This window comes from Gorilla gorilla, chromosome 21 (assembly GCF_029281585.2).
Source record: "Gorilla gorilla gorilla isolate KB3781 chromosome 21, NHGRI_mGorGor1-v2.1_pri, whole genome shotgun sequence".
NCBI classification, from domain to species: domain Eukaryota; kingdom Metazoa; phylum Chordata; class Mammalia; order Primates; family Hominidae; genus Gorilla; species Gorilla gorilla.
In genome coordinates, this window is record NC_073245.2 from 53,506,117 (window position 1) to 53,526,902 (window position 20,786).

The 20,786-nt window shown below is 40.7% G+C and overlaps 1 protein-coding gene across 12 annotated transcripts in view; it reads right to left on the bottom strand.

Moving 5' to 3' along the window:
* ZHX3 (zinc fingers and homeoboxes 3) overlaps nt 1-20,786 on the bottom strand; it is a 138,877-nt gene that overhangs the window by 102,436 nt on the left and 15,655 nt on the right. For 3 of the 12 annotated variants that reach the window (XM_055372982.2, XM_063702421.1, XM_063702423.1), the window contains exon 1: nt 19,069-19,220. The exons of the other annotated variants lie outside the window; for them this stretch is intronic. The gene's annotated coding sequence lies outside the window, so the exon portion shown is untranslated. Of the gene's footprint in view, nt 1-19,068; nt 19,221-20,786 lie in introns of those variants that run through there. 12 annotated transcript variants of the gene reach the window in all.

Below are 20,786 nucleotides of genomic sequence, written 5' to 3' on the forward strand. Positions count from 1 at the left end.
TAAAGGAGAGGACAGAGGAAAAGAAATTACCAAAGAAATAATAGGACCAAATAGATCTGAGTTAAAGAGATCTGAGCATTAGGTTGAAAGGGTCTGCCAAGTTTACATGATGTATAACAATATTGAAAAAAAGTAAATGTAACTTGGTGAAATTTTTAAATTACAAACTAAAATTGAAATCTAGGAACATGCTACAGTTAGGAAGCATGCTAACTGTAACAAAAGGAAAATTGTATTTGCACCAGACTTCTCATCTGTAATTTCGGGTGCTAAAACACAAATGAAGCAATTTCTACAAAGTTTAAAAGGAAAAATAATTTTAAGCATAGACTCTCATATATCCCTAAAACTGTTACTTAAGTATGAAGGCAAAATAAAGTTATTTGGGGATATACAACTGCTCCATGAAGTTCACCACTGTGTACTCTGGGGGTAAGTAGGAAGAGACTCCAAGGTGTACTGTAGCAAATTAAATTTGAATCCAAGAAATAAAAGATGACTTGGGATACAAGAAGCAGTGCTGAACAAAGAAATAGGTTTAAAGCTCTACTCCACAATTATCAATAAAATAGACATTAGGTGAAGTGCAATTGCTAATAAGAATTATTGAAAGAAAAAAGACATAATGTAGAAAATTAATGAAAAACTTTGAAAAATAGCTGGGAGTAGGAAAGAGTAGCAGACATAAAATCTTTCTTATTTGCGGAAGAACCATAGATGGTAATTAAATTTTGATGCTTACAGAGAAAGTTAGGTTCAAATAAAAGGATGACTTCCTCCAGGAACTGGAAGGATGGTGGTGAATGGAGGTGAGCACAACATGAGGTTAATTAGTCCACAGCCATGTCACATATCACCTTGCAAACAGTGATGGGTGTTTAAACATTTTATCCTAAGTGCAATGGGAAGCCATTTAAAAGTTTTAAGCAGGGGAGTAACATAATTGACTTATGTTTCCAAAAAGATCACTTTGGCTGAAATGTAGAGTGGATGGGAGTGAGTAGCAGCTGAGAGAGAAGGCAGAAGGCTATTGCAGAAGTCCTGGGCTATGATGACAGTGGCCCACATTAGGGTGCTGCCAGGGAAGATGGATTCCCTATGTGTTACAGGTAGAATCGGTAGTCCTTCTTGTGGATTGGGCATGAGGGACAAAGTTGTTAGGATGACTCCCAGGTTCCTGACTTTAACAACTAAGTCCATGAAGATGTCATTTACCCCAAGATGAAGAAGACCAGAAAATAAATATATCAGCAAGCTGTCAAAAAAATATTAAGTACCCTTTCAGTGCTTGAGCTCGAGACTAATTTTTCATTTAAATTCTAGATCCTGTGGTATGCTGCAAATGCCAAAGGCAATCACTTAACTTCTCATCTTCTCTACCAAGTAACAATCTTCCTCAACCACATATTTTTATGCGTATTTAACACTGGAGAAGTAATGTCTTAGAGGTCCATTAGACACAATTCATCTTTTTTCTTTTCTTTTTTTTTTTTTTTTTTTTTTTGCAAAGTCTAGCTTTGTCACCAGGCTGGAGAACAGTGGCGCTATCTTGGCTCACTGCAACCTTCACCTCCAGGGTTCAAGCGACTCTCCTGCCTCAGCCTCCTGAGTAGTTGGGATTACAGGCATGCCCCATTACGCCTGGCTAATTTTTTGTATTTTTAGTAGAGACAGGGTTTCACCATGTTGGGCAGGCTGTTCTCAAACTCCTGACCTTGTGATCTATCCATCTCGGCCTCCCAAAGTGCTGGGATTACAGGCGTAAGCCACCGCACCCAGCCCACAATTCATCTTTCGATGCCTCTAATGAAGTCCACCTTTAAATGATGGCCAAATATCAAGTCTAAAACCCAGGTACATTGCATGAAGTTAAACTGGGCAAACAAGGAATCTAATAAAATACATGACATCTCATGTCTGTTTCTAACATTTCCTAAAGATAATTATTTTGATCAGCTAGAGACTGGTACACGTAATAACACTAAAAATTCACTGCATAACCAAAGGCTTTCACAACTCTTTATTGTTTTACTTATTTATTCATTTTTTGGAGACAGGGTCTTGCTCTGTCACCCAGGCTGGAGTGCAGTGGCATGATCTTGGCTCACTGCAACCTCCGTCTCCTGGGTTCAAGCCATTCTTATGCCTCAGCCTCCCAAGTAGCTGACATTACAGGCATACCCCACCATGCCCAGCTAATTTTGTATTTTTAGTAGAAACAGGGTTTTTGTTATGTTGCCCAGGCTGGTCTTGAACTCCTGAGCTCAGGTGATACACTCGCCTTGGCCTTCCAAAGTACTAGTATTACAGGTGTGAGCCACCATGCCCGGCCTCACAACTCTTTAGACATCGCCATCAGGGTGCATGTGTGTGTGCATTCACATGCCAGTGATTTTCTATACCCTGGAAATGAGAGCCCTCTCCTCCACATCTGTCCAGCTGTGGTAGAGCTTCCCAAAGTCCATAATGCAGGGTTTCAGCTCTCCACTAACTATGCAGTTGAATGACTTCCTATAAAAACAAGGTCACACACCACTAAGGGCAAAAGCACATGCATCTCCTGGGGAGACAGTCACTGAACAGTAACATCACTTTTATCGGGCCAGGTGTGGTGGCTCACGCCTGTAATCCCAGCACTTTAGAAGGCTGAGGCGGGCAGATCACGAGGTCAGGAGATCGAGACCATCCTGGCTAACACAGTGAAACCCTGTCTCTACTAAAAATACAAAAAATTAACCGGGCATGGTGGCATGCGCCTGTATCCCAGCTACTCGGGAGGCTGAGGCAGGAGAATGATGTGAACCCGGGAGGCGGAGCTTGCAGTGAGCCGAGATCGCACCACTGCACTCCAGCCTGGGCGACAGAACGAGACTCCATCTAAAAAAAAAAAAAAAAATCACTTTTATCTATGGTCACTGTGAGTCAAAGACAAACATGAGGATCACACTCTCCAGTCTCCAACCTAGACTGTCCAGAACCCAGCTCCTCTTAGGAACAGTAATGGATAATTACTTTCAAAAGGTCTTGAGTGGAGAGAAGATGAGGAGAGAAGAGAAAACCTTTTTACTCTCTGTACTTCTGTATCTTTTGGATGGTACAAGTATTAATATATATGCATTGTGTATTATTTATGTAATTTTAAAAAAGAAAAAAGGAAAGGCTATTAAACAAAAATGTCTTTTTCTCAAACCTTTGTGATAGAATGAGTTAGCGTCCCCAGAGTAATGAGAAAATTGCACTTGCTTCATAATGTTTCAATTACCAAATAAGGAATGCCTATTACCTAATTACTTAAGAAGGAATACAGCTGTTTATCAAATAAATGCATTTATAAACATTTGGGTACTTACAAGGTGCCAAGCAGCATGCTATCCTAGACTCTCTCCTCTTCTCAGGCCACTCACTTTCCTTGCTCATCTTCTATTCTCCAATTGCTTCAAGTCCCATCTTACATGCCAACTATCCCCAAAGCCAGCTTTCTCTCACCACAGAGCAAGCTGCCCATTAGGTATCTGCTCTTGGATGGCCCACTAACTCCTAGGTTCAACATGTCCCAAACCGGAATCATCATCTCCCTTAGGCCTGACCCACTCCCTATGTTGCCCATCTCAGTGTATACCCAAGTGCCCAACCCCTCACCTTTCACCAGTATCCAACAATGGCCAGTTCTCCACTTCCTAAATCTTCAATCTGTCTGTTGGTCCCTACAGTTATATATTTTCTCAAAGGACTAGCCTTTCTCATCAAGACCCCAGCCTTGAAGCTCTCTGCAATCATTTTCCTTACTGTTCCAGGTTTAATCTTTCTCACTAAAAATCTGATTGATTGCTCTCATCCTGGAAAGTTTTCGGGAGCCCTTCATCAAACCCTCAGCATCAAATCTAGGGATGTTATGATCTGGATCTAAGCCTTTATCACCTCTCCAGCCTCATCCTCCACCAAACTAACCACCCCTCTCTCCCAAGCTCCATCCTACCCCCTACACAGCATGCTCTCACTAGCTATGCTTCATTACTTTAGGGTCCTAGATACAAGCATTCACTTGCCTCATAGTTTTTCCCCTTACTATCTGGCACACCTTTCTTCCTCCATATACTTCCTCTCCCATCCCTTGACTTGACACTCTTACTGGTCCTTTAGGTTTCAGCGTAAACACTTCTTTCTCTAAGAAGCTTTCTCTAACTACCCTTGCATCTCCCCACTCCAAATACTGGGTCGACGGTCCTTCTGCTTGCCATTCTGTTTTACCCCTCTCATGGAACCTAACATGCTGAACTATAATTTCTTTTTATTCCTCTATATCCTCACTAAACTGTAAATTACTTGAGGTGAAGGCAGACTTCTGTCTGCCACTCTTCTCCATGGAAGGCATTTACATCAATATTGGTATGTGAATGCCAACTTACAGAATAAGCATCTCTGGACAAATCATTTACTTACTGAAGCCATTTCAATAGAACCCTGACCTTTTTTAAGGCTAAATACTCAGATTCCAGAGGAAATAATACTAATGCTGGTGTTAGGAAGCCCATCTTCTAAATGTTGCTGCTATCACCTGTGCGGCCTTCGACATGTCAGTTAACTTGTTTGAGCCTCTGTTTCCCTGTTTATAAAATGAGGGAGCTGAACTAGTTCATTAAAATCTCTTTTGTTTATAAAATTCTGTAACAATAAATGCAGCAAGGCATCATTGTCAAATTATTTTCAAGAGAAGTCCAGTTTAATTTACTGTATCAATAAACTGATACCATTTATCAAAATAAAGTAATCAAAACTGGGTAGAAGAAGGGAGAAAACAGTGTAGCAGTTAGAAGCATGAATTATAGGGTCAAACCTTCCCAGGTTCTTGTTTTAGCCGTGCTGTTCACTAGCTGGTGTTATCTTGGCTGTGCTACTTAATAACTAGTGTTATCACAGAGTTACTCAACTTTCATAGCATCAGTTTCTTCATTTGTAAAAGAGAAATAGCAATAGTGCCTTTCACACAGAACTATTAAGGATTAAATGAGATGATACATACAAAAGGTTTAGCATAGTATGCCTAGTACAGAGTAAATGATCAATAAATGCTATTATCATTTTAAACTATCAGCGAAGAGTTCTTATATTGACAAGGATGAGAAACATTATAATAGCATCAGAGTAGTAGTCACTGTTGAGAATGCACTTTCTTGAATACTTGTAAAGTCTCTTTTCAATTAAAAATGCAAAAAATTATAAAGACAAATAGAAAACATGCTTACTCATTCCCATTACCCAAAATTAGCCACTTATTATTGAAAACATTAAAAAAACTTTCAGAAAGATGGCTACTGTCAAGTTTATGAATTGTATCATTGCTGCCTGACTCCTAATCCTTCCTTCTGCATTCATTTTTTGTACTTCCTAAGGGGTTTTTTAGCAATGGTCAGTGGATGATAAACTTCAGTCTTTGAAAAAAGCCATTTCACTCACACTCTTGAATTATAGTTAACTTGAGATCTACTGATAGTTTAACTTGATATCACACTCTTGCATGGCAGTTTATTCTCAGTTGACAGTTTTTTCCTCAAAGCACTTTGTTCCATTGTCTTTCAGCCTTGATTGCTGCTGTCGAAAAGTCTTCTGTAAGTCATACTTATTATAGTCAAGATTCCTTGTAATTCTTATATGAGAACTCTTGGAATGTTGCTACTTTCCTTCTCTCTATTCTTTTCTTATCTCTGCTCAAAACCCTCCAATGGCTTCCCATTTCAGAGTAAAAACAAAAATCCTTTCCATGGGCTAAAAGCCCTGCATGATCTATCTTACCCACTCCCATTACTCTATAACCTCATCTCTTCTCTTCTCCCCTTGATTACTCCACACCTCTGGTAATCACAGAGTTTTGCTCTGTGTCCCCACCCAAATCTCCTCTCAAATTGTAATTCCCACATGTCAAAGGAGGGACCTGGTGGGAGGTGATTGGATATGGGGGTGGTTTGTCCATGCTGTTCTCATGATAGTGAGGGAGTTCTCTCACGATACCTGATTATTTAAAAGTGGCAGTTTCCCCTGAGCTCTCTCTCTCTCCTGCCACCTTGTGAAGATAGTGCCTGCTTCCCCTTCCACCATGACTGTAAGTTGAGGCCTCATCAGTCATGTGGAACTGTGAATTAAACTGCTTTTGTTTATAAATTACCCAGTCTCAGGTAGTATCTTTACAGCAGTATAAGAATAGACCAATACACGTGAACTCTGTGCTATTCCTCAAACATGCTGCTGACTTGAGGCCTTTGACTTACTATTCATTCTGATTTGAATAACAGGAATCAATCATTTATCCCAGGAATCCACACCTGTTCCCTTTATCTTCCTCAGAACTCTGCTTAAATATTACTGTTTAGAGAGGCCTCCCCTGACTACACCACCCCAAGTAGCAGTCAGACTCCCATTCTATCATTCTCTATTCCCTTATTCTGCTCTATTTTTTCTTTACAGCATGTGTTACCATTTGACACATTGTATTTATTTATAATATGTCTTACCTTCTGTGTTAGGCAGGCTCTAAGATGGCCCCTAATGATCTCTGCATCCTGGTATTCATGCTTTTGTGAAACCTCATCTCCTTGAGTGTAGGCCAGACTTACTGACTCACTTCTAACAAATACAGCAGATATGATGAAACGTCACTTCCAAGATTAAGTCATATAAAGACCATGACTTCCATCCTGGGTTCTGTTTCTTACTTTCTCTTGGATCATGCCCCAAGGGGAAGCCAATACACCAAGTCATGAGGCATCCCTATAGATGGGTACTTATGGTGAGAGACTGAGGCCTAGCAACAACCATGTGAGTAAGCTTGGTAGTGGGGCCATCCCTGTCCTGAATCAATCCTTTAGATGAGACTGCAACTCCAACCTACAGCTTGACTGCAATCTCATGAGAGACTGTGAGCCAGAGGCACCCATTAAGCCCTGCTCAGATTCTCAACCCATTTCTGTTACATAATAGGTATTTGTTGTTTTAAGATGCTACTTTGAGTCATTTATTATGTAACAATAGATAATATACTCTCATGTGTAAAATATAAAATATCATGGGATGTATTAAGAAAGACACCACTCTATATGCACTGTGATGATATAACCAGCCCTTTAAAATCAAATTTGGAATAAAGCAAGGACTTCATTTTATTATTTATTTATTTTTGAGACAGGGTCTCACCCTACTGCCCAGGCTGAAGTGTAGTAGCACAATCTCAGCTCACTGCAACCTCCACCTTCTGGGCTCAAGCGATCCTCCCCACTTTAGCCTTCCAGGACTATAGGCACATGCCACCACACCTGGCTAATTTTTGTATTTTTTGCACAGATGGGGTTTTGCCATGTTGCCCAGGCTGGTCTTGAACTCATGGCCTCAAGCAATCCACCCACCTTGGCATCCCAAAGTGGTGGAATTACAGGTGTGAGCCACCGTTCCCAGCCTTTGACTTTAGAGCCACTCATTCATGAATTTGAAATCTCCATGGTGGTAGTGACTTTTTGCTGAATACTACCATCCCTTTTGCCTAGAAAAGTGACAGGCACACAGTAGTCACTTAATAAATATCTGCTAAATGAATACATGGTTAAAAATTATATTCTATAATGTTTATTACAAATTTAGAAAATGAAAAGATCTTGAGATGTTTCCCTAGGCAATGCCAAAATTTACTTGAAGGGCAACACACTGGTGGTGCACAGGCAGAAACCAGTGTGCAGAAGACAAATCTTAGCTAGCCAGAATGATATTTTGAAAAAAATTGTATGACAAATAGGGCCCAAAAGTTTGCCATATATGTAACTACCACTCTTGTCTTATAACTAACAAATTCCTACCTTTATATTATATGTCTATGACCCCTGGTCTATAGTTAGTCATTCTCCATCACTAGAGGTGTTGGAAAATAGCTGCAGGCATTTTCATACTATAAGGGTGGGTATCCTAAATTATCTCTAAAGTGACTTTGAATTTCAGGACTCTATAATTTCATTCATTTAATTGTATGTGTTTTGCAATTATTTAATACTTAGATGTTACACTGAATAGACATATATTTAGAAACTTTTTAGAAGAATCAGCACAGTTTTAGACATGCTAATTAATGGAATCTAACAAATAGTTTTTTCTTTTTTTTGAGACAGGGTCTCACTGTCACTCAGTCTGGAATGCAGTGGCGCAATCATGGCTTCCACGGCAACCTCAACCTCTTGGGCCCAAGTGATACTCCCACCTCAGCCTCTCAAATAGCTGGGACTATAGGCATTCACGTCATGTCCAGTTAATTTTTTTTTATTTTTTTGTAGAGACAGGGAGACAGGGTCTCACTTTGTTGCCCAGGCTGGTCTCAACTCCTGGGCTCAAGCAACCCCCCTGCCTCAGCCTCCCAAAGTGCTGGGATTACAGGCATGAGCCACAGCACTCAGCACAAATATTCTTGAATATATAACCATTTTCAATAATTACCAGGTCATTGGTAAATAACTTTGTCAGGTGTGTTGTTTAATGTAACTATGCCTCCCATTTCTAGTTCTTGAATGAGTGGTTCCAAAGTCACAGTCAAACAGAGAAAAATAACAGTGCTCCTTGTTTTACTCCAAATTTAAAGTGCTAGTTACATTATTGCACTGGTTACAGAGTAGTGTCTCCCTCAGTACATCTCATTTTATTCATAAAGAAGGCATCTGTCTTCCTTTTAGGTAACATGCCAAGGATGCAATCTTATTGTACTAATAAAAGGTTTGGCTATGTCTACCAAACATTTGAAAATTTGTCCATTTCCTTTCAGCAGCTTTAACAATGTTATTTAAGACTGTCACTTTTTTTTTTTTTTAACATAATCCAAGGTGCCAGTGAAAGCTCTCTGCCCCCTAGATTACAAATGCCACCGAGAAATGATCTTGTCTTACTTGGTTCATGGCCATATTCCAAGTGCCTAGCGGAAGCCTGACAAATAGTAGGTGGTCAATAAAAGATTGCTGAAAACATGGAAATAACTAATTTGAATTATGTAAGTATGCACTTCTATCCTAGTTGTAGTTTCAACAGAAAGAAACCTAGAAACTAAAAACTAATAATAACGCCAAACATTGGGGCAACGTTAAAATAAGAGGCTTTCAAGATAACCAATTTGAAAGGAAAGCATTCATGTTTGACAAAGTTCCATTATGGTTGTTAGAAAATCTGCTTAGTCTGTAGTCACTACTATGAATTTTATTAAAAGTCACTAGAACTCCACAGTCTTCCTTTAAAAAGACTAGCTCTAAAGAGAAGTAAAAGATGAGTAACAGTTTGTGTTATTGAATGCTGATTATGTGCCAGGTACTATGCTTGACACCTCACACATTTCTTACTATTTATTTATTTTGCCAGTACAACAGAATAGATTTTATCTCTCTTAGAGACAGGGTCTCACTCTGTTGCTCAGGCTGGAGTACAGTGGCTATTCACAGGCACAATCCCACTACTGATCTGCATGAGAGTTTTGACCTTCTTTGTTTCTGACCTAGACAGGTTCACTCCTCCTTAGGCAACCTGGGGGTTCCCTGCTCCCAGGAGGTCACCATATTGATGCCAAACTCAGTGTGGACACCCGACTGGCATAGCGTACTACAGCCCTAACTCCTGGGCTAAAGCGATCCTCCCACCCCAGCCTCCCAAGTAGCTGGGACAATAGGCACATGCTACTGCACCCGGTCACTTGTTTCATTTAATCCTCACAAACACTGTATGAAGCAGAATCTGAGTTATCTCTGTGTCTGATGAGAAAACAGATGCAGAGAGGTGAAGGGACCTGCCTTAGGTCATATAGCTACTAGTATGCAGTAGGAAGGCAGGTATTTCAACCCAAGCTACTGATCTTAACCATTTGGCTACACTGGCAGAGCCAGTTTCTTAAATCATAAAATCTCCAGGACAGCTTCAAGGTCTAAATGAGCATATGGAAAAGTGGCTACAGGGACTCAGTTAATTAGTTACCATCTCCTCTCCCACTTTCTTCATCTGGGGGCCTCCCAGCCTGGCTCCTTAGGCAATGCTAACTTGTAGTTTGGGACAATAAGCAGTGACCCAATAATTTGCTTCCTCCCTGCCTACAACTTTGGGGAGCTTTAGGATATTTTAAGCAATCTGTGGTATTGTTTGATGAAGCCCACTGAAAGGGAAGTAAATATGTTGCTCAATTACAAAGTAATTGGGGAAGTTAAATACATTGCCTCAGGTCATACAGCTAGTAAGTGATGGAGCTGAGATTTGAATCCAGACATTTTTCCCCACACGGAGCTGAGATGTGAACTCAGACTTTTTCCCCCATGCAGTGTTCTTTCCACAACCAAAAGAGAAGCTGCATAAATTCAAGGTCAGTAATCCATATAGAAAGAGAAGATCAGAGAACAGAAGTCACAACAAATCTTAAAAATATGTGGAAGTAGATGAGAAATGCTGCCAGAGAAAGGCAAATTCAAAATGACACAAATGTTGCAGAATTAGGATTACAGCAGCATCTCTAAGAAGATGCTAACACCACGTTAGTACAGGATTGGAAAGGGTGGCTGCATCAACTTTTTAAATCTCTTCTAACGAAGACGCAATAATTATGATAGAAATGACTACACTTTTCTTTGTTAATAATTCAGCAAACACAGAGCATAAGTACCATATGAAAGCTGTGGTTACATAAATAAAAGATTGATGGACAAGAATATATATATACTATATATATATTTTGTGGGTTTGGAATATATGTGTGTATACGTATACACACATACATGTATGACACACGTGTTTGTGTATGCATATGTATACACACACAGATATAAGTTTATATATGTATATATTCAAAACCTACACAAGTTTTTGTATGGGCCATCAATTAAAAGTAAAGCATGAATCTAAAAAAAATGCATTTTTGAGCAATCAGGGAAATTTAAATATAGACTGAGTATTAGATGATATTAAAGAACTATTGTTATTTAGGGGTAAGTTAATGGCACTCTAGTTGTTTTTAAGTTCTATCATTCAAGCCTGGCAAGGTGGCGTGCACCTGTAATCCCAGCTATTTAGGAGGCTGAGGCTGGAGAACCGCTTGAGCCAGGAGAGTTCAACACCAGCCTGGGGAACACAGCAAGACCTCATCTTTAAAAAAAAAAAAAAGTTCTATAATTCAATTACTATTAATACATCCAAGTCATTTCATTTTCAATCTGGATTGAATATTGGCATTATTGCTTATTTTTTACTGAAAATAGAGCAGCTGAATTGTCAGTGTCAAAGCTTTGGGGTTTTTTGCTGTTGTCTTTATCCTCTGATTGGGACTTTTGAATTTAATGTCTAGTTACAGGATTCAACTTTTGTGACACATTAGGAAGACACTGTCTCTAATATTTAGGAACCAGAATTATCTGAACATATTAATCAACAGTATACAGAACTGTCCTGTCCCACTGACCAGGTCACAATGAGCTCTACAAAATAAACAAGTGCAAATGCTTTGTTGTCTAAACTTCTTTACTTTCTAACCAATGCTTAATAGTAATTTTGTTTTGAAATGACCAAAAAAGTATGGGTCACAGTGTTGTTTGCCATGTACAAAGGGCAAGAGAAAAGCACCTCTCCCCTAAGCTAAAAGATTAAAAACTTGGAGAAAAGGGAGTTCAGGTGATCACGAACTCTCTACTCTGTGTTTCTACAGAACTCACTTGCTCATCTACCATTCAAAAGCTGCCCTTTGCATGAGTACCTTTCAGTTTAGGAATGTAATTTCAACAGTGCATCCATTTTATCCAAATTCCAATAGAGTAAGAAAAAAAATTGGATGCTCCATAACATTTCTTATAAAAGAATTTTATCAGTAACACTGTACTTTCTAGCCAATGCTTAAAAAACTGTTGACTGTCTCTTTTCTGTAACTTTCTGGTATGTGAGAGTATCTCAGATTAATAACTCAAAAAAACAGTATACACAAGCACTTTATCAGATGTCCAGATGACAAGAAACTTGAAAAGATACTAAGTATGTTGGGTAACAGCTTGTCTGGCTAGAATAAAAGGTCCAATTGAACATACACAGAGGTGTGCCACCATTTGGAAGCTGGCAAGACAGCCCTGCTGTTGTTTTCTTCATCTACCTAGTGAGGTGGGAGACGCACGTTTGATTATAGGGTGTCAAATACCGGCATCAGATAGTATCTGCTGGGGGCTCTGATGGGTACAGCACAGCTACCCAAATACCAAAGGATTTGCTTTCATGAACAACTTTCCCCAAGAACTGTGCCCTGCTACTCAAAAGATGATCAGGGAGACCCACAACATCAGCACAAGCTTAGAGAAAACTTGTTACAAAGGCAGAAGCTCTGCCTCACCCAGACTTTCTGAATCAGAATCTGCATTTTAACCAAATTCCCAGGTAATTTGTATGCACATCACAGTTTGAAAAGCATGGATTTAGAGGATTATTGTCAGTTTGGAAGGAGGTTTCCACAAAACTCTTCCTCGGGCCCCTCCTGTTCCTCATTTTTACTGATGAGTCACACAAGGATATTGAAGAACCCTCATCAAATCCCAAGGAATACTAAACTAGAAGGAAACAATTGCAAAAGCACCTCTTGGAAGAGACCAGGCTTGACAGCTGATCATGTAAAAGAATATAAACAACCAGAGATTTGCTAAAGAAAAAAAAAAGTAAGGCACACTTGAGTATACTGCTACAAATCAGACCACTTCTAGAGAACTGGCTATAAGTCTGGTCACACATTCTAAGTGACTGACAGTGAACTGTGGTCACACAGTTTGGTGAGAAACAAGGAGGGAAAGGGATCTGGAAATTCTATCGAAAAGAATGGCTGAACTGAAGGACCTTAAACCTGAAGAAGAGGTGACAATGTGGGGACATCATGGTCATATTCACACATCTGAAAGATTGTCTCAAGACATTTCATTCTACAAATGTGTTTTTGAGCATCTGCTATGTGCCAGGCACCATGCCAGGAGCTAAGGATACAGAGAGTGAAAACCAGAACAGATCTCTAATTTTCTGATGTTTCTTGCCTAATGGAAGAAACCTGCCTGTTTTTCCAGAAAGCACAACTCCAGACAATCAAAGGCAAGTGGAAGGACATGGGCACCAATCAAGGAAGCCCCTTCTGGCCAGAAGGCTACAGCTTTGTAAAGAAGTGAATAGACAAAAGTTCCGAGGCTCCCCAGGGCTGGAAAGAATGAGTTAAGAAAGGATGACCACCTCCCAGGGAGTAGTAGCTCAGGGGACTAACAGGCCAATGCTAATATTCCAGGGCTAGAGGATGCTTGGGGTCAATGACATTAATCCAAGATTTGTTTAGAATTATGCTACATTCAATTTAGCTGACAACAAAATTTTTAAAATTTAACAATTTAGAATTAACAGCTAAATTTTGTATGTAAATGATGTCATACCTTAAACTTATGAGTAAATGATGTCTAAGTTCTCATTTAGTAATAGTTTGTTGTTGTTGTTGTTTTGAGATGGAGTCCCACTCTGTCTCCCAGGCTGAAGTACAGCGATATGATCTCGGCTAACTGCAACCCCTGCCTCCTGGGTTCAAGTGATTCTCCTGCCTCGGCCTCCCGAGTAGCTGGGATTACAGGCACCCCCCACCACATCTGGGTAATTTTTGTATTTTTAGTAGAGATGGAGTTTCAACATGTTGGCCAGGCTAGTCTCGAACTCCTGACCTCAAGTGATCCATCCACCTCAGCCTCCCAAAGTGCTGGGATTACAGGCATGAGCCACTGTGCCCAGCCTTAGCAATAGTTTTTAAAACCTAAGATTTAATAAAAATCCACATTATTTTATTTATTGATTGATTTTTTGAGATGGAGTCTTGCTCTGTTGCCTAGGCTGGAGTGCAGTGACACAATCTCTGCTCACTGTAATCTCTGCCTCCTGGGTTCAGGCGATCCTCCCACCTCAGCCAGACCATAGGCATGTGCCATCACACCTGGCTAATTTTTATATTTTTTGGTAGAGATAGGTTTTCAACATGTTGGCCAGACTGGTCTTCAACTCCTGACCTCAAGTGATCCATGCGCCTCGGCCTCCCAAAGCGCTGGGATTATACATAGGCGTGAGCCCCTGCGCCCAGCCCACATTAATATTTTAAGTAACAACTCTGTATTAATGACTTATTTCAGTTGTACTCTTCTCTCAGCTATCCCTCAAACTACTATATTTCCAGTTCCTTGATGTAGCTTCAGAGTTGCTCATTCCACTCCCAAAATTATCCTAAAGAAATAATTCTATTTCTTCTTCCAGAAGAACAAAACAGGGAGGGGTGGGGAAACTAGTTGCCTGAGATGCAAATAAACAATATTTATAAAGAAAAATAATACATAAAACACTTCAATAGAATGCAATCCTTTTCAGAGAATGCAGCAAGGCATAAAAAATTAAAAATATATAATAAGAGAATATTTAAGGTAAACTGAGAAACTATCATATATAATTATGCAGGTTACATAGCAACATGGAAAAATGCTTACAATGACATGTGAACAATACAAACTTGTATAATTCTAGCCATATAAAATTATGCATGCATGTGATCAAAAAGTAGGAAAAAAGAAAATCCAAGAATTTTCTAGAGTATTAGAATTCCCTTTTTAAAAAATTTAAACTTTCTATTTCACTGTTGGCTGTACAATACTTTTATAATAAATTTATCAGGAGCCAGCCAGGCACGGTGGCTCACGCCTGTAATCCCAGCACTTTGGGGAGGTCGAGGCGGGAGATCGAGACCATCCTGGCTAACATGGTGAAACCCCGTCTCTACTAAAAATACAAAAAAGTTAGCCAGGTGTGGTAGTGGGCACCTGTAGTCCCAGCTACTCAGGAGGCTGAGGCAGGAGAATGACCTGAACCCGGGAGGCGGAGCTTGCAGTGAGCCGAGATTGTGCCACTGCACTCCAGCCTGGGCGACACAGCGAGACTCCGTCTCAAAAAAAAAAAAAAATTATCAGGAGCCAGAATAACTAACTCATTACAAGTGTAAGAATTTGTACATTCGCAAGAAATGAAATAGTAAAAGGTGACACACACAGTTTGATCTTCACGTTCAGTTGGTTGTCCTTTATAACGCTATTTAAGTTCATAAACAACCAAAAAGTAAAGATAATGAGATTCATGTTATTAAAAGTGCTTAACATTTGTGGAAAGCAAAAAGGACTTTGTACAGCAACTGCCCATGAACTTTGGGTAAAAGCAAAACTAAATTTCTGGAGTCTATTTTGCTTTTCACCTTATTTGATCTCACTTAACATCACTCATGCCAAGTTGAGTTTTTTTCCTCTTCTTTTCCCTTCTCAAGTTCATAAAGTAAAAAAGAGAAAAAAAAATACATGGCAGCTCTGTTACAGTCCTCACTGTTCTCCCAGCATTACTATGTATGAAATGCGGCTTTCTGGAATGGGCCACAGAGAAAGTTAAGATAAGAGAAATATCCAAATACTACCTGTCACCACAGGGATCACCAGGACTGAGTTGACTTAGGGCCAAGAGATCTGAGCTCAAGTTTTCCACATCTATAACATGGAAATAATACTGCTTGCCCCAAAAGGTGATGTCACAAGAAAGCCCCTAGTACATGGTGATGCTCAAGAAATGCTCATCTCATCCTTTTTTCCCCACCTTCTGCCACACACGTGCACATGAGCTCTGCCCATTCTAAAACTACAGGGGTCCTTAAGTCTACTATTTCCCAGATGCCCACTCCAACTTTCTCTACCCTGCTCTCTGTCTTGGCAGGCTAATCATTATGAATCACATCAACAGGTCCCTATGACCTTGACCTCTGATTGGGTTTAGCCAATGCTAAGTCCCAGAAAGAGATCGGCGGAGGAAGGGAGAGGCGAGGGAGGGAATAAAGTTGAGAATTCATTCTACTTGCGGCGTATGCATCCCTCAACCAAAAGTCACTGCTCCTCTCAAGGTAGCCTCTTGACACTTGATAATGACAATCTCTTCTGGCTCCTGATAACTACTTTCATCCATTTTCATCCATTTGTCTCTTTGGAGCTAGGGGTAGTAACAGCTCCACCATCACTATAAACCTTGGTTCCTGCACTATCCCTTATGGTTTTCTCTACATCCTGCCCATACCTCTTGAAGTAAACTCTCTTGGAATTATCCTAAGTTGAGAATGCCAACTTTTCTTGTTGGGACTCTGACAGATTAAGTCCTGTCTATAGAATTCCGAATCATTTATATCTTGAATCAACACAAGGAGAATGGCAGTTCTGGGGTTTCAGATTGAGATGCACATGCAGGCAGGATCTGATAATTCTAAAATACTCCTAAGTATTGATGATTCAAAACTCCCAAGGCTAGCCTGTGTTCCCCCAATAGGCCTGAGTTGGTCCCACAGCTGAGCCATTCTCCTCAGAACCCAGAGGAATAACATCAGCTTCTAAACCCTTGGGACCCTGTGAATTGACAAGAAGTTCTAGGCCTCCCCATGTTTTAAATCTTCAGTCCAGCCTCAGTCAGTGAGTCCCAGTTTTATCTCAAACTAATAAAGATGTCCAAATTACCAATCTCTCAGAGACTGGGGGAAGGGGAAACATAGCAGCCTCGCAAACATCCTATCTTTCCTATTGTGCCATGGTTTCATGTGCCATGGTTTCACGTGGAGTTAGAAAATAGAGCACAAGAATGGACTCTCCAAAACCAAAGGGTTGTGTTAGCCTCGGATGGAGTGGGGAAAGAATATGAAGTAACCCCCCTACACACACCTTTCTCTCCTTTCCAATTCCCAGAGCAAGTGAGGAAATGGGGACCTAGTTACCCAGGGTAAGTAAGTATGTAAGGCAGAGCCAGGACTGAATAAAGGCAACTGACTGCCAGTCCAACTTTAATGACAACGGCCATATTTTCTCCCATTTGGTCTGTGCTGTCCAGGTGCCCAAAGGCGAGTTAAAGGAAACACCCCTCAGTTGAGTCCTAGCCCACCATAATGTGTCAGACTTTTACTGGTTTAAGATGCACTTACGAGGTCTAGAGTGGCCCTAGTCATTCCAAGACTGAAGAACTCACAGAAGTTTCATCTATTTCTATTGAGTCTAAAGATATAGAGCTAAGGACAGCCTTAGCTGTCAGCACCCGCCATGTGCAGAGGGCTCTTCCAGATGCCCTAGTGAGTTAAAAAGAGTCATCCAATTCTTTTTTTTTTTTAATTTATATTTTAAGAAGACCAGAGAAGTAAATACAAAGTACAAGAGAAAGGAGCTGTACACAGAGCATTACCCAGCAGGAAGGCATTAAAGCAGCAGCATAGTGGCACACTAGGAGCTCGTTGCTCTGGGTCACACTGTGACATGTGAAACATGGAGCATGCCCCAGCCTTTCCAAACCTTCATTTCTTCATCATTAAAATGAGGTCAATAACACTATCCACTATTAATGACACTACTATTAACATAGGGTTAATGATACATGTAGCAGTCCTTAGCACAGTGAGTGACATGCTATGAGGGCTCAATAAATGCTTGCTTTTATAATCAGACCAAACTGAAGTTGGTTAAGTCTCCTCTAGCTGGAAATCAAATTCTACAGCCTTACTGGCATCTTACCTGCACCCTAGGGCTTAAAAGCCTTTGTTTACTTTTAGAGGAAGTATATTACAGTATTAACAAATGTAACAAAACATAGCAGTAAAACTATGCTAGTAAGATCACTGAGCTAGAAATACTTCATTGAATAGATGTTTTAGAACCTACATTCAGAGGGGAGTTCCATGAGAGTGGGTGTCAGCCAGGAGTAAGTTCAGTAAGGGACTGAACCATTAAAATGCTAACAAAACCTCAGGATAATTCATTAGGATCACAATATGCAGACTAAGGAGGAAGTTTACATCTGAAGAAACCAGGGATCCAGAATCTGAAGAGAGGGACTTGGCAGATGAAAGTGAAGAAAGCTTCTTCAGGTACTTGAAGGGTTGCATATGTTATTTGTGATGGGAAAGACTAAGGAAGTCCAGTGGGTCAAGAGTCCCAGGACAAATATTGTGGCTTCCTATGAGGAAGACTGTTCTTGTGTTAACCAAGCGGTGTCCCCTACATAAGATGATGAGTTGGCATTTCACCAGTGGGCATACTGGAAAACCCTGTGGTCACTTCCTACCTGAAAGTCTGCAATCCTAATGTCTTATTTGGACACCAGAAATAAACATAATTGGGAATCAACAGAGTGCAGCTTCTATGTGCCAGCATTTCTCACCCTGCTAACAACAAAACCTTCAGAGAATAACATAACAGCTCAAATTCAGTCTGCTATTACATTTACTTGTAATTTGAGAGGCATTTACTTATTCCATTTGAGAGGCATTCTACTTAAAGGTAAATAATAACTCTATAATGTTTTTTCTTAAAGATAAATTAATCAGCCCAACACTATATCAAAAAAGGCACAAGGATAATCTGTCACATGATTTTGAGTAATTATGCTAAGGGTTTCATTTAATCAAAGGCATCACTGCTTTTTTGCTCTGCTAGGCTCAGAAAACTAAACATTGAAAAAAATCAAGAAATATTCTAAAAATCACAGCCACTGAGAAGAAAGTGATTCAACACTATATTTTCTTTGTTCCACCTGCCAAAAATGATAGAGTGAATTTGGAGCTGAGAAAGACAAAAAGAAAAAATTCAAGAGTAGAAAAAGACATATGAAAGACAAGCATGAGGCTAGGTGCGGTGGCTCATGCCTGTAATCCCAGCACTTTGGGAGGCTGAGGCAGGTGGATCACTTGAGGTCAGGAGTTCGAGACCAGCTTTGCCAACACGGCGAAACCCTATCTCTACTAAAAATACAAAAATTAGCCAGGCATGGTGGCAGGCACCTGTATTCCCAGTTACTCAGGAGGTTGAGGCAGGAGAATCGCTTGAACCTGGAAGGCAGAGGTTGCAGTAAGCCGAAGATTACACCACTGCATTCCAGCCTGGGCGACAGAAGGAGACTCTGTCTCAAAAAAAAGCCAAGCATGAGAGTTTAGTGACATTAACCACCCAAAACCTTCCTGAAACTCCAGATGTATGATTTGTATACCTAAGCATATAGTGCAGTCTCCACCCGCGTTTTCTTTTTCCTTCACCACAATGAGTTGGGTAGCAGGAGAGAAGGACATAAAGGCAGAAGTTCATCTTTCATTCAGTCTATTTGCTGCCTTTGACGGCTATCACAATTCAGCACACAAGAATGTTAGTGCTCATCACCATGGAGGCAATTGTAATGTCAAACCCAGAACTGTGGAATCACAAAATACGAGACACATGTAACAGGCTTTGGGATGGGAGGGTAGGAGTGGAGATCCAAATTACCAGGCAAGAAATTCAAGGCTTCAGAAGCCCTTTTGAAGCAATTCAGATTCTTAGTCATTTTTTTTCCTTTCAGAAAATTGAGACACTGATTATTTCTAGTTAAATTAATCTGTTCATAGAATATATTATACCAGAATTCCAGCCTTCAGACCCAGTGAGAAATGAATGCACTATTAAAGGATATACAATCAAGTATAGATACCTTCATTATAAAGTGTGGCTTTCACCTGAACTGGAGAAAGCAATCTTTGTCCTAGATCACGCAGTATTTCATTGTAACTCTATCCCTCAAGCACTACTAGACTGGGGAGACAAGTCAACAGGGTGCTAAGTGCTATCACAGAGGTAATCTACTTTATGCTCCAGGAGAAATGGAAAAGGAGAAGTGGCGCCTACCCAGCCCGAGGGGTCAGAGAAGGCTTTTGGAGGAGGGGCACCTGAGATGAAGCTGGAAAGGCAAGTAGTGTTGGCCTAATGGGCAGGATAGGGTTTATTCTATGCAGAGGGGCACAGGGGAAGCCAGGAGGACCAACTGGAAACCCAGAAGACTGGGGAATGCTAACATTTCAGGGCTGGCCTGAGGACTTGGGGACCAGAAAGGGGCCACAGAATGATGGGTCAGAAAGACAGACGGGTCAGAAAGACAGACGGGCCAGAAAGACAGAAGGGCTAAGGAGGAGGGCCTTTCAAGGCAGAAGTCGCTCACAGTGTGAAGGAGCGCAAACCAAGTCAGACAAGGGCTAAAGGCCTAGACTTAGGTAACCACAAAGGGCCTAAGGTGCCCTTTGCCTGAGACATTTCAGGGAAGTAAGTGGCAGTGACAGAGGCCAGAGTACAGAGGGTTAAATTGCAGGAGGTGAGGAAGTAGAGACCATGGATAAGGCTACTCGCAGGAAGCCTGGCTAAGAACAGGGAGTGAGCTAACAGGAAATACTGGATCAAATTGTATTTTCCAGCCTGAACCTCTTTAAGCTCCAGACTTTCATCTCCTCTTGAATTCCTCCTTTTCCCTCACCGACTACACTCAATTTATATTCTGGCCTCCCCTCTACCCATTCTCCATACAACAGTCTGGGTGGTCTTTTTAAACTATAAATCAGGCCATCATACCACCCCATACTCAAAATATACAACGGCTTCTCACTGACCTTAGAATAGAATCTTAATGCCTTGCTATGCCCTGTAAGTTCTTGAGTGATATGGGACCTGCTTTGCGCTCCAGTATCTTCTCATACACCTCTCCTCCTCTTAGTCTTGTACCAACCTGGTCTCCTTTCAGTCCTTGAATTCATTAAGAACAGTCCTGCCTTAGGATTTTTGCCCTTCCTCCTTTACCAGGAACCAGTCCTAGGCCCCCAAGCCCTTCCCAAGCTCTGTCCATCGAGGCAGGAGCCTCTTCATTCCCTCCTGTGTTTGCACAGGTCCTGCCTCACTCTTCTCAGAGCT